The sequence below is a fragment of the Trichomycterus rosablanca genome, chromosome 1 (genome assembly GCF_030014385.1).
Source record: "Trichomycterus rosablanca isolate fTriRos1 chromosome 1, fTriRos1.hap1, whole genome shotgun sequence".
NCBI classification, from domain to species: Eukaryota; Metazoa; Chordata; class Actinopteri; order Siluriformes; family Trichomycteridae; genus Trichomycterus; species Trichomycterus rosablanca.
The window spans coordinates 49,960,770-49,972,460 of NC_085988.1; the positions used below are offsets into that span (position 1 = coordinate 49,960,770).

The 11,691-nt window shown below is 39.7% G+C and overlaps 1 protein-coding gene across 1 annotated transcript in view; it reads right to left on the minus strand.

Moving 5' to 3' along the window:
* Positions 1-1,775, minus strand: part of chrm2a (cholinergic receptor, muscarinic 2a) — a 212,194-nt gene extending 210,419 nt beyond the window's left edge. Inside the window, exon 1 of the mRNA XM_063003973.1 lies at positions 1,608-1,775. The gene's annotated coding sequence lies outside the window, so the exon portion shown is untranslated. The remainder of the gene's footprint in view (positions 1-1,607) is intronic.
* Between the last annotated feature and the right edge of the window lie 9,916 nt (positions 1,776-11,691).

Consider the following 11,691-nt stretch of genomic DNA (forward strand, 5'->3'; position numbering starts at 1 on the left):
GTGCTGGCATGAGACGAGGTAAGCTTAGTTGTTTAATTTGGACCAGTCAGATAAATAACCTAATCAATAATGACTTGACATTCTAGACATCTCAGACACCTGTTTATATTCTGCATAGGGCTATTTTTGGTTGATTGGAGGAAAATAAACGATAAGCAATAACATACGATGCTCCCTACAGAAAAACAGTGACAGGAGAGGATCGAGCCAAAGTGCTATGCAGCACGTATAATAGATACTAGCTTTGCCTCTTTAGTTTTAAATAACCCCTTCATCCTAATCTACAACACGTAGGGTCCGGAGCCTACCCAAAAAAGGGAGGAAAGCGTTCTTGACAGGGAGCACATCTGCCCTGGATTAGTTAAATTCGAAATAAAGTCCAATAGACACTCACAGCGACCGAAGCACCTGTTGTGTTGACAGGAATCCAAACAGCTCAATTAATCTACAGGTGTAATAAAAATTTACAAGCAAAGAATCTTGTAAATTCTTACAAGAATTTATCCCCCCCCCCCCCCGTGCCTTGTTTACTGCTTATTTAGAGTTTACTCACATTACACCAGTAAATGCGCATGAAATGTGGTGTATGTTCAAGTGGTACCAAAACAAACAGGAAAACCAAATCTGCAGTAATGTTGTCATTAATTTATTCATTTACATATTCATTCATATTGCAGGGTTGGTGTGGGTCCTGTGCCACCTGAAAACACTGTCCTCGCACCTGGCAAAGTGCGCAAATCCATCACACGGCAACACACACACACACACACACACACACACTTATCCACGTACATATAGCAACAGCTTTAAGGCAGACAGTCAGCCTATTGGCATGCACAGTACAGTATATTTGGAAATTGGTCAAAGCCCGGCGCACACCCAGAAAAGCCACATAGAGGGAAATAACATGAGAAACCCCTTACAGAAACTGAACCCAGTTCCCCAGGACAAACGTTGCTGCGCGGCACCCACTGTTCCCAATATAAATTATATCATTAATAATTAATAGAACCCTAAAACTGCATGAAATACGGTGATATTGCGTTAGTTTATGTGCTACATTTTTTATTTACAGTACTTTTAAAGAATACAGATAGAAAGGTTTGTAGACAGGTAAGTAGGATCTAGACAGACAGGCAGACAGACAGATAGATATATAGATAGACAGATGCGCGCTCTCCAGGACGCGCGCGCAAATGGAAACCAAGCGATTATAAGGAAAAGTGTCTCGCCAGGATGCAATGCCATATTTATACAGGCTAATCAAGTTGTTAATCCAAATCTTTAAATCTGCACATGTGCATTAGACATCAAAAGAACACACTCATCTAATAGTAGCAGCGCATTCCCTATCCATAGCACACCGATCCAAAAAGCGCGTTCTCAAAAGAATGAAGCTTTACCTTGTTGTATTGATGTGCTGTTTTTGCAACCATAACTTAATAAAAAAGGAACGTCATGCACCCTATTGCTGTTGGGGTTCGAACTGGGTATGCATAGTGGAATTACTGGTTCGATTCCGATTTTTGACAATGCAATGTAGCACATGCATGCGCGCACAGAAAAATATCACAAGTATGAAGGAGTATACGGAGAGGAGAACCTACGTGCTTTCAGGCGTGTGTACTGCTCTCTCGTTGTGCTTGCGGGATGTCGGGGCTGATGGTGTTCAGTCGGTTGGTTCGTGCGCGCAGCTGTACGTCTGAGGACATGTTGCTCGAGTGGCTGAGCTGTGGAACGCCTGAGCTCCTCTTTTCTCTTCTCTTCCCCTCTCTCTCTCTTCTCTCTTCTGAATGCTCACGGGTGAATAGAAAGCCAGAGCAGAAGTGGGAGCTGGTGGAGAGGGGAGGTGGTATTCACGCTCAGACAAAACACCCCCTCCCTTCAACATGTTCTCCTATATGCACACGCAACCACCAGTCATATGTGTGTGTTGTGTGTGTGTATCTTATGTAATGTATTTATACTGTTGTTTATTCTTAGTCAAACATTATAAGTGGATAAATCCACTAAACTATTAAATAACAACACAAAATGCATGAGTTATGGTCGTGATATACAAAACCAATTATGATTCTTCAATGGTCAGGACCCCCTACAGGACCACCACAGAGTAAGTATTATTTAGGTGATGGATCATTCTCAGCACTGCAGTGACACTGACATGGTGGTGGTGTGTTAGTGTGTGTTGTGCTGGTATGAGTGGATTAGACATAGCAGCCCTGCTGGGGTTTTTAAATACCGTGTCCACTCATTGTAGACACTTCTACCTAGTTGGTCCACCTTGTAGATGTAAAGTCAGAAACGATCGGTCATCTATTGCTGCTGTTCGAGTTGGTCATCTTCTAGACCTTTGGCTGGATATTTTTGGTTGGTGGATGATTCTCAGTCCAGCAGTGACAGTGAGGTGTTTAAAAACTCCAGCAGCGCTGCTGTGTCTTATCCACTCATACCTGCACAACACACACTAACACACCACCACCATGTCAGTGTCACTGCAGTGCTGAGAATGATCCACCACCTAAATAATACCTGCTCTGTAGTGGTCCTGGGAGAGTCCTGACCATTGAAGAACAGCATGAAAGGGGGCTAACAAAGCATGCAGAGAAATAGATGGACTACAGTCCGTAATTGTAGAACTACAAAGTGCTTCTATGTGGTAAGTGAAGCTGATAAAAAAAAAAAACAGTAAGTGTAGAAACAAGGAGGTGGTTTTAATGTTATGGCTGATCGATGTATATATATAAATTATAATTTATGAGAATAAGTTATCTGATGCCCATATTACATCTGTAAAACTATAATGGTTTTATTTTAAGTAAGTAGGAACAGGGAGCACAAGGGAAATCTGTCACCACTAATATTTTTATTGCTTTTGTGTCTCCTGCCCAATAAATCAAGCCCTATCACATTTAATTCTTTTGTAGTTCTTCTATAATACAAAAAGTTTAAATAAAATGATTTAAACGTCTAACCAGCCATAGCCGAGATTCAAATAATAAAAAATTCATTTTTAAGTTGAAGTTTTGTCCATTTTGCTTGATATGAGACTTCAGCTGCTCAACAGTCCGTGGTTGCGATCATCTGATTCTCCTTTTTCGTTCAGCACCACACCATATCTCTTAATAGGGGATAGATATGGACTGCAGGCAGGTTAGTCAAGCACACACATTCTGTGTCTACAAAGCCACACTGTGGTAGTGAGTACAGAATGTAGCCTGGCATTGTAGACTGGTCTTCCTTTCATAACCAATCCTAATTCCCTAAATAGTCTGTAAATCTTATTTCACAGCTTTTTGGAGTGTATTTCAGGAATTTAATTGTAAATGTGTATCTGTTTACAAAATACAATGAAGCTGATCAGTGAAAACAATTAAAATCTTTTCTTTCTACAGTCCCGACTTTTTCTGAAATGGGGTTTGTAGTTTAAACTGGAAATGAGCTTGGACTGGAGGAATGTGATGTTGTTAAAGAACAGGAAATACATGGACTAATTGCCTTGTCTAATTGCCAGCAGAATTTAGTATGCACTGTAGTTGTTTAGAAATTTAGAAGGGAGAAAAAAATAGTTAAAATAAACCAGATGTAGAGCAATGAACACATGGATCAGTATCAGTATTTGCTTTAAAAAAGCTGAGAGAAGCACAAAGATGAGTAACGTTACAAAGCTGATTGAAGGCTGATTTGAAGACAACTTTATGTGCTTGGAAAAAGAGTGTAATACCATCTAGGTCAAGAGAAAGGTTCTTAGCATTGGCAAGAGCATCCCTTTAAGTACAATTTAACTTAAGTTAATGAAAGATTGATGAAATCCAATTAATATCCAGTTTTTTTCCCTCTTTTTATTATGCCCTCCTTACTTATTCTGTACAGGTGGCAGGAGGCCCAGCTGATGGAAGTGTCCCTGGAACAGCGTGATCTAAAGGCTTAAGCAATGGATTATTCGGTTTCCTGAGAAGAGGCAGGACCGCCTGTTTATAAGCAGTTCCACTGGCAATGGAGAGAGGGGGCTGAGATGCAGAGAAAAAGAGAGAGAGAGAGATTACAAATAACATGTAGCATATAATTATTTATTTTAAACAATTGATTCAACAAGAAGTTTTAATTTGGCTGTAAAAGAAATAAAGGAAAAAGCAGTAAGAGCACTCTTTGCTTTTAGAGTCAAAATCTGGATTACATTTTTCACATCTGTAATTGAACCCATTGCTCTGTCTTACACTGAGGTATGGGGAGTGCTTACACACACTGACTTCTCAGCCTGGGACAAACACCCAACTGAAACAGTTCTGTAGAAGTATCCTTCATGTCTAGAGAAAAACTCCAAACATGACCTGAAGAGCTGAATTAGGCCAAGACCCCCCTTTATTATTCATTCAGAAACCATGTTAAACTTCTGAAACCGCATCTGCAAATGTCCAGAGGAGCTCACTAATGTCTAGTTCACACTACACTATTTTTGCCCTGATTTTCGCTCGCCGACAGGTCGACGCTAGATGTGGCAGCTCAGAAGCAACTCGGCGTTTGCTCAGGGCTCGAAAATCAGCTCTCAATTGCTATGTGTGAACTGTTCAACGACTCGATCCAAGCGGCTCACCGATCGCTCGCAGACTCAAGAAAAATATCTAGCATGTTAAATATCTGGACCTGTCGGCGACTCAAAATCCTGTAGTGTGAAAGGTGTTGTGATCAGGTTGTAATTGTTATGGGCGCAAAATACAGAAGGGAAACCCGGGGGGAGGAGTTGTAAATATGTGGAACATGGGCATAATATAGTTTATATCAAAATACATCGGCACACACACAAGCTTTTCAGTATTTGTGACTTGCAAACGACAAACCATAATACCAACAATGCATTGCAAAAAATATTTATTTGACTTTAACTCTCACTACAGAACATACAATCCCTGCTGGCTGCATAGTCAAACCCACTCCTTTACCCAGATTCTTTTCTTTTTCCAACTTGCTTTTACGCTACACATCAGCGCACATCAAACAACTTTGATCGCTCGCTTTGTCCTGACGTGCATTTTTGGTGTTGTTATACCCCTTGTCACTTCTCACATGTGTTTTTGTGACAAAACATAGTTTGGGAGACCAGATAGACTCGTCTGAGATTCCTCATGATTATAGATCGTGTAGTGTGTGACCCCCTATCGCTGATCAGTCGTGTAGTGTGAAAACCACAATAACTTAAAAGACTCCTGATTACAAGAGATCCAGTTGTGTAGTGTGAACTGAACAGCGATGTGAACAACTTGAAAGTCGTGTAGTGTGAACTTGGCATAACACAACCTGAACCCCACTGACATCACACACACACGCAAAACATTCCATTCAAATTTCTTATAATCAACCACCAACAAAAACACATCACACACTGGACTGAAACCACAAAATAACAAAGCAAACTTCAGTGCTATCTGACTCTAAACCACAACACATCTGACATCAAAGATTAAAGACAAAAAAAAGACTAAGTCTGGCTATTGGATTACAGTCTGGTCATTGAAACGAGTCGATTAAGACAGAGGCGGACATTGATAGAGTCCAGAATCTGTTTTTACTGTGAGATCTCAGAGGTGGAGAAGGAGCTGCACTTCATAACACATTGTTTTAAAAATGACTCAATCAGAAACTCATTCTACAGTAAAATCAGCAGCTTCTCCACAGAGTCTCTCCACATGAAAAATCTGAATTAGATTTATTGCCAAGTAAGTTTAAAACAGGAATTTGTGCTGGTGCCTGACACAGACAAGACAAAAACTAGTAAAATTAAATAGCTTTCTCTGTAGGACAAAAAGGTGCAGTGCAGATGTTCACAGTATGAGCAGTATGTGCAATTAGCAAATGTGCAATGCGAATGAGCAGTGTATGCAGCAAGTACAAAATGCAGGGATGTGAGGATGTTTCATCATTATGATTTGCAATGTCAATGAGGAGGATAACGAGTGGGGGTCAGTGTCAGTGGGGGTCCCAGGCCTTGTTGATGAGCCCAGTTAGTGGCAGGAGGTTTTGAGAACCCAGCCAGGAAAGCAGCCATACCACCTGCCCCTACCAGCTCAGGGAACACCATCAATCAGATCTACATTTCAACCTTTATTCTCCAGAGCAACATGTCATCACCTTACAACCACACCAGCTCACCACCGCAATCAGCCAGGCAGCAGAGCTCCAGGACCTCCCTTGTCCCTGCAGCACAGCCAACAGCAGCAATACAGCTATGCTGATGCCATCAGAGGAACACACTCCAGTCAAGAGATGGGTGAGATCAAACAATTACTGCAGTACATCTGCGCCAGACTCATGTAAAACTGCACAGCCTTTAATGAGTCTCCAAAAGAACTACACTAGACATCTCTTTCAGTTAATGTATGGAACATCTGAAGCTCTTGAGCTCAGACTTTGGCTGACAGTTTTAATAATTGTGTCAAAGACCTTGACATCAAATCATAAACAGGATATTTGGTGCAAGGCTCACATGGTCATTTAATGTCCCAAATAATATAAGGAAATCTATAGTCCCCTTCCAAAAGCTGAGCTTAGTACATCAAGGCAGATACTCAGGAAGATAAATAATCTGGTATAAATCACACCTACACCAGTTTAAGACATAATAAAAAGAGGGAAATACAGAATTTGGCTCAACATCAAAAACACTAAAGTCTCTTCACAGAATGTGTCATTTCAAGGCTCAGGGATATATACTCATCTGCAGGGACCTGAATGCCAGAACAGGGACACAACTCGACTTCATTCACACATACAAAGATGATTCCTCTATTGTATTAATAACAACTCTCTTCGCCCACAAAGAAACAACATGACACTGTAATCAACAGAAATTGATATGAACTTCTGCAGTTCTTTCAAAGTCTGGGTTTGTACATCGTCAATGGAAGGACACAAGGAGGCTCCTTAGGAAGATACATATTTGCACACCTTGTGAAAATGGTACAGTGGTACCTTTTAATTCGACGCCCCCTAAACTTAAAATCTTTGAAACTTGATGCCCTTCATCAACAAATTTGTACCCTTATACTCGACATTTCCCTTTAACTTGATGTGTGCAACTGCTGCTTTGTTCAGCGCTTGGCTTGAGCGGTGCGGTAAAACATCATTAAATTGCGAATATGAGTTATATGACTTTATATATACATTTGTGTGGAAAAACCATCAAATTCACGATGAAAGCGTCCACATACATATGTGTTTAGCTGTATTGTGTTATAGCTCAGGGTCCTGCGAAATTGTGAGAATTAGCTTTTCCGAGACTCTAAAATGCTTATCGTTTAAAAAGGTTAACGTGGTTAATGTATTATATAAATGTCATAGAAACACTAAATCTCGTTTAATTATTAATGTTCTTAAAGTTCTCTCCACTAATTAAATCCTTGTTTGTTGTTTTAGTACAATAAGTCACGTTAAGCTTTGTTCATGTTAAGTGTAATTCCTTGTTCAATCAGGTGAACTTTAAGCGCCGCAGCAAGCGCAAAAAACGCGAGCCCAAGGCGCCAAAAGTGTGCGCCATTTTCAGTGTGTAAGTGTCAAAAACAACCCCCCATTTTTTTTTGCATTTTTTATTTTTCCCACTTTTTTCCCCCAATTTTCTCCCCTAATCTTGTCCAATTACCCTGATTGCGTCCTCTATACTGATTCGACCCTTCAACGCTGACTGAGGACGCCTCTCAACTGACATACGCCCCCTCTGGCACGTACAGTCAGTACAGACTGCATTTTTCACCTGCACGAGTCGAGTTCATACACTGACTGGCACTGTGTATGGAGGGCCACACCCCCATCAGCATTATTCCTCAGCCTTGTGCAGGCTCCATCAGTCAGCCAGCAGGGGCCACAGTTGCACCAGTTATGAGGACCTATGATCCGACTTTTTACCCCTATGAACAACAGTCAATCGTTGTTCATGCAGCCGCCCAGCCCAGTCGGAAGGCAGAGCTAAGATTCGATAGGATGTATTCGAAACCCCAACTCCGGTGTGCTAGCGTACTTTTTACCGCTGCGCCACCTGAGCAGCCTAACAACCCATTATTAAACATTAACGTAAAATATATGCAGTTCCACGGGACCATGGAACGCATTAACAGGTTTCCCCATAAATCCCCATGGGAAAAAATACCTTGAAACTCAATGCCTTTTAAACTCAGTGGAACTCCCAGAACCAACTGACATCAAGTTTCAAGGTAATGTACTGTACATTATATTACGTAATAACAGATTTAGATCACTTTAAGGTTTATATAAATCCAATGTTATAAAAGAAGACAGTAGGTTTGATCAAGACATCAAGAGAAATCAAAAACAACACCAAAACTTATTTACTGTGAGACATTAAAGGCATATAAACATACACTCAGAACCAAAAAGGGGACAGTACACTCTCAAGCAACTGACACTAATTGAAGATTGGAACAACCTTGAAAAGAACCCATTAAGTGAACATCTAGACAACTAAATTTAAAACTCTGTTGCAGAAAGTAGAGTCAAACACTCATCAGAATCATGTAAACAAAAACTAGAGGAACTAGAAAAGACTATTAAAGATAATCAAAACCAATTAGACCCCCCAATTACTGAGCAGGAACTTAAGGAGAAAATTAACAAACTAAAATCATGTGGGACTGATGGTGTATTGGATGAAATGATCAAATTGTCAGGCTGTAAATTTAGCTATTAACTTGGTCCCGAGTGTAAGTTTCTTCCCTGAAATCTGGAATTAAGGTCTAATAACGCCAATCTAATAATTACTGATTCATCTGTGTTAACAGTAATCTGGGGAAGTTAATATAGCATTCTACATTTTAGATTCTGGACTACTTTTACTAAACACAATGTCCTGAGTAGAAGACCAAATTACAACACCTCTGATCATATTTCCATCCTCCACACCCTAATTGATACATATGTTGAACAAAATCAAAGCAAAATATTTGCACTTCAAAGGGGATTTTGATTCCATCAGGTTTATTCCACCAGGTTTATTTTACAATTTTATCAAAATAAGTGTAGGGGGAACATGATCTTATTAAGTCAATGTATGCAGTAAATAGATGTGGAATAAAAACTGGCCATAAACAATCAAATTCCTCTTTCAGGAATGTGGAGCACAACTTCATAGACTAGAGCTGAGGTTTCTAGCAACAGTGGAGGGGGGCACTGTAATAATGTGAATTTACCAATGGAAATAAACTGGTTCCAAAGGCGATGCTGTCATAATAAGGAATGATGATTGCTCTGCAACTACAATTGAATATTAAGAAAATGAGACTATATTAATATATAACAACATCCAAAAATTATTTATTTATTTAACATTCCTTTTTGTTTTGAGCCAAATTCTGCAGCTTACAGCATCATGGCTTTGCAGTAAGAAAGTAAAGATGCTAGACTGACTCTAAAGTGCTAAATCAAGCAAGGACTATATTGCTATGTTTTATAATACATTTTTGTTTTCCAAATGTGTTTTATTTAAATGGTGTGCAGTTCTGAAAGTGCAGAAACAGAAGGTGCTTTTTAAACTGCACCTTCAAAAGCATTCTCTGTGCCTAATTACACATTACTCATTTTACCTGGGTTTGACTCTTCATAAGTGTACAGCTCATTCAGAACGCTGCTGCTAGAGTTTTAACTAAGACGAAGAGAACTGAGCACATCACTCCAGTTCTAAAATCTCTACACTGGCTTCCGGTTAGTTACAGAATAGAATTTAAAGTGCTGCTACTGGTCTATAAATCACTGAATGGGTTAGGCCCAGAATACATCTCAGAAATGTTTAGAGAATATAAACCCAGTAGATCTCTTAGATCCATGGACTCAGGTCAGCTAGTTGAGCCCAGAGTCCAAACTAAACACGGTAAAGCAGCATTTAGCTGTTGGACTGCATATAACTGGAACAGACTGCCAGGAGATATTAGATGTTCCTTAAATGTAGAAATCTTTAAATCCAGGTTAAAAACATTTCTTTTTTCTTGTGCCTATGATTGAGCTCGAAATTTTTGCTATTACCCTCATTTTACCATATTTCTTTTAGTTTTTCATGCTCTTAATTTTTTATCTCTCTTGTTTTAATTTCATATTCCCTAAATTGTAGGTTATACTTTACAATATTTTCTTTTAATTTTTCATGTCCTTAATTTTTTTTTATCTCTCTTGTTTGAATTTCATGTTGTCTTAATTGTAACTAAATGTTTGCAAGAAGTCTTTCTGAGGTTTTAGATCTCAGGAATGTTTTAATGCTTTTAATTAATTTTTTTTTCCTTATGTAAAGCACTTTGAATTGCCACTGTGTATGAAAGGTGCTATACAAATAAACTTGCCTTGCCTTGTAACTCAGCTCACTGCAGAGTCCTGCTTTCCAAACTTGATTCTATGTGTGTGTTTGGTTTTGTTTGTGGTTCTCTTGGCTAATTTGCTGCAACAAGGGTTGGATATGAGGACATGTTTGGCTTCTCCTTTTGCCCTTTTTTATGCATTTTCTCCCCTTTTTCTCCCGATTTTTAGCGTGTCCAATGTTTACCCAATTGCCTTTTGCTTCCTCTCTACTGGTGCTGACCTCCGTCCCAATTGTAAAAAGCGACCTGACACACGCACCCTCTGACACGTGAGCAGTAGCCGACTGCATCTTTTTACCTGCACGAGGCGAGTTCATATGCAGACCAGCCTTGTGCACGGAGAGCCACACCCTGATCGGATTATTCCTCGACTCTATGCAGACGCCATGCACCAACCAACAGAGGTCTTTATTACATCAGTTATGAGATCCCTATCAGGCCCCCTCCTGGATGAACAACAGCCAAACATTGTTCATATAGCCTCCCAGCCCAGGCGGATAACAGAGCTGAGATTCAATATGATGTATTCAAAATCCCAGCTCTGGTGTGCTAGCATATTTTTTACCGCTGCGCCACCTAAGAGGCTCCTTTTGCTCTTTTGCTGACTTTTTTTTGTGCTAGCTTCAACCAGTGGACATAGGGTCCGTGTACCTTTGGTAATTCGTTTTTCATCTTAAATCCCAAAGTTGAAAAACAAGAAAACGGGTTGTTTATCGTTTCAAAAACCAATATTGAAAAACGGGAAAACGGGGCGTTATTCGTTTTCCGTTTTAAGATCAAAAATCAAATAACAAATAAGCGGAAATTGAAAAACGGGTCGTATTTTAATTTTCCAAAATCAACATTTTTTATCAGTTCAACCAGAAATAAAAGTGCGAGCGCGTGCACGCGCTGAGGTGCGTATACATGCTTCATATAAACTGTAAATCAGGTACAAGTGTTGAGAATACGGAGCAAAAAGTCATAATAACGTTACACCGCGTCCCCTGTTATCGTCCCCTGTTATATTACCATATAGAACTCAATTCTGTAATACAGGCAGAACTAATCGTACATGTCACGGTGAAACTATTACAACATCTAATGCTTCTTTTAATCAGCGTTCTGCTTATTGTTTACCAAATAACTTTTTGAAATATATTTGATTGTTGTTGCTCCTTGTTTACTGCAGAGTTAGTTTGTGCAATTTTATTAATTTTTGGATGTTTATTGGCCGAGAACAAGAAATATTGAATCTCCTCGGTTAAGGATTCGAATCTTCGTACTGAATCAGGAATCACGAGTCCGAGATCTCAATTAACCCGGATCCTATGAGTCCTCTGATTGGCTCTGGCTCTGAGTG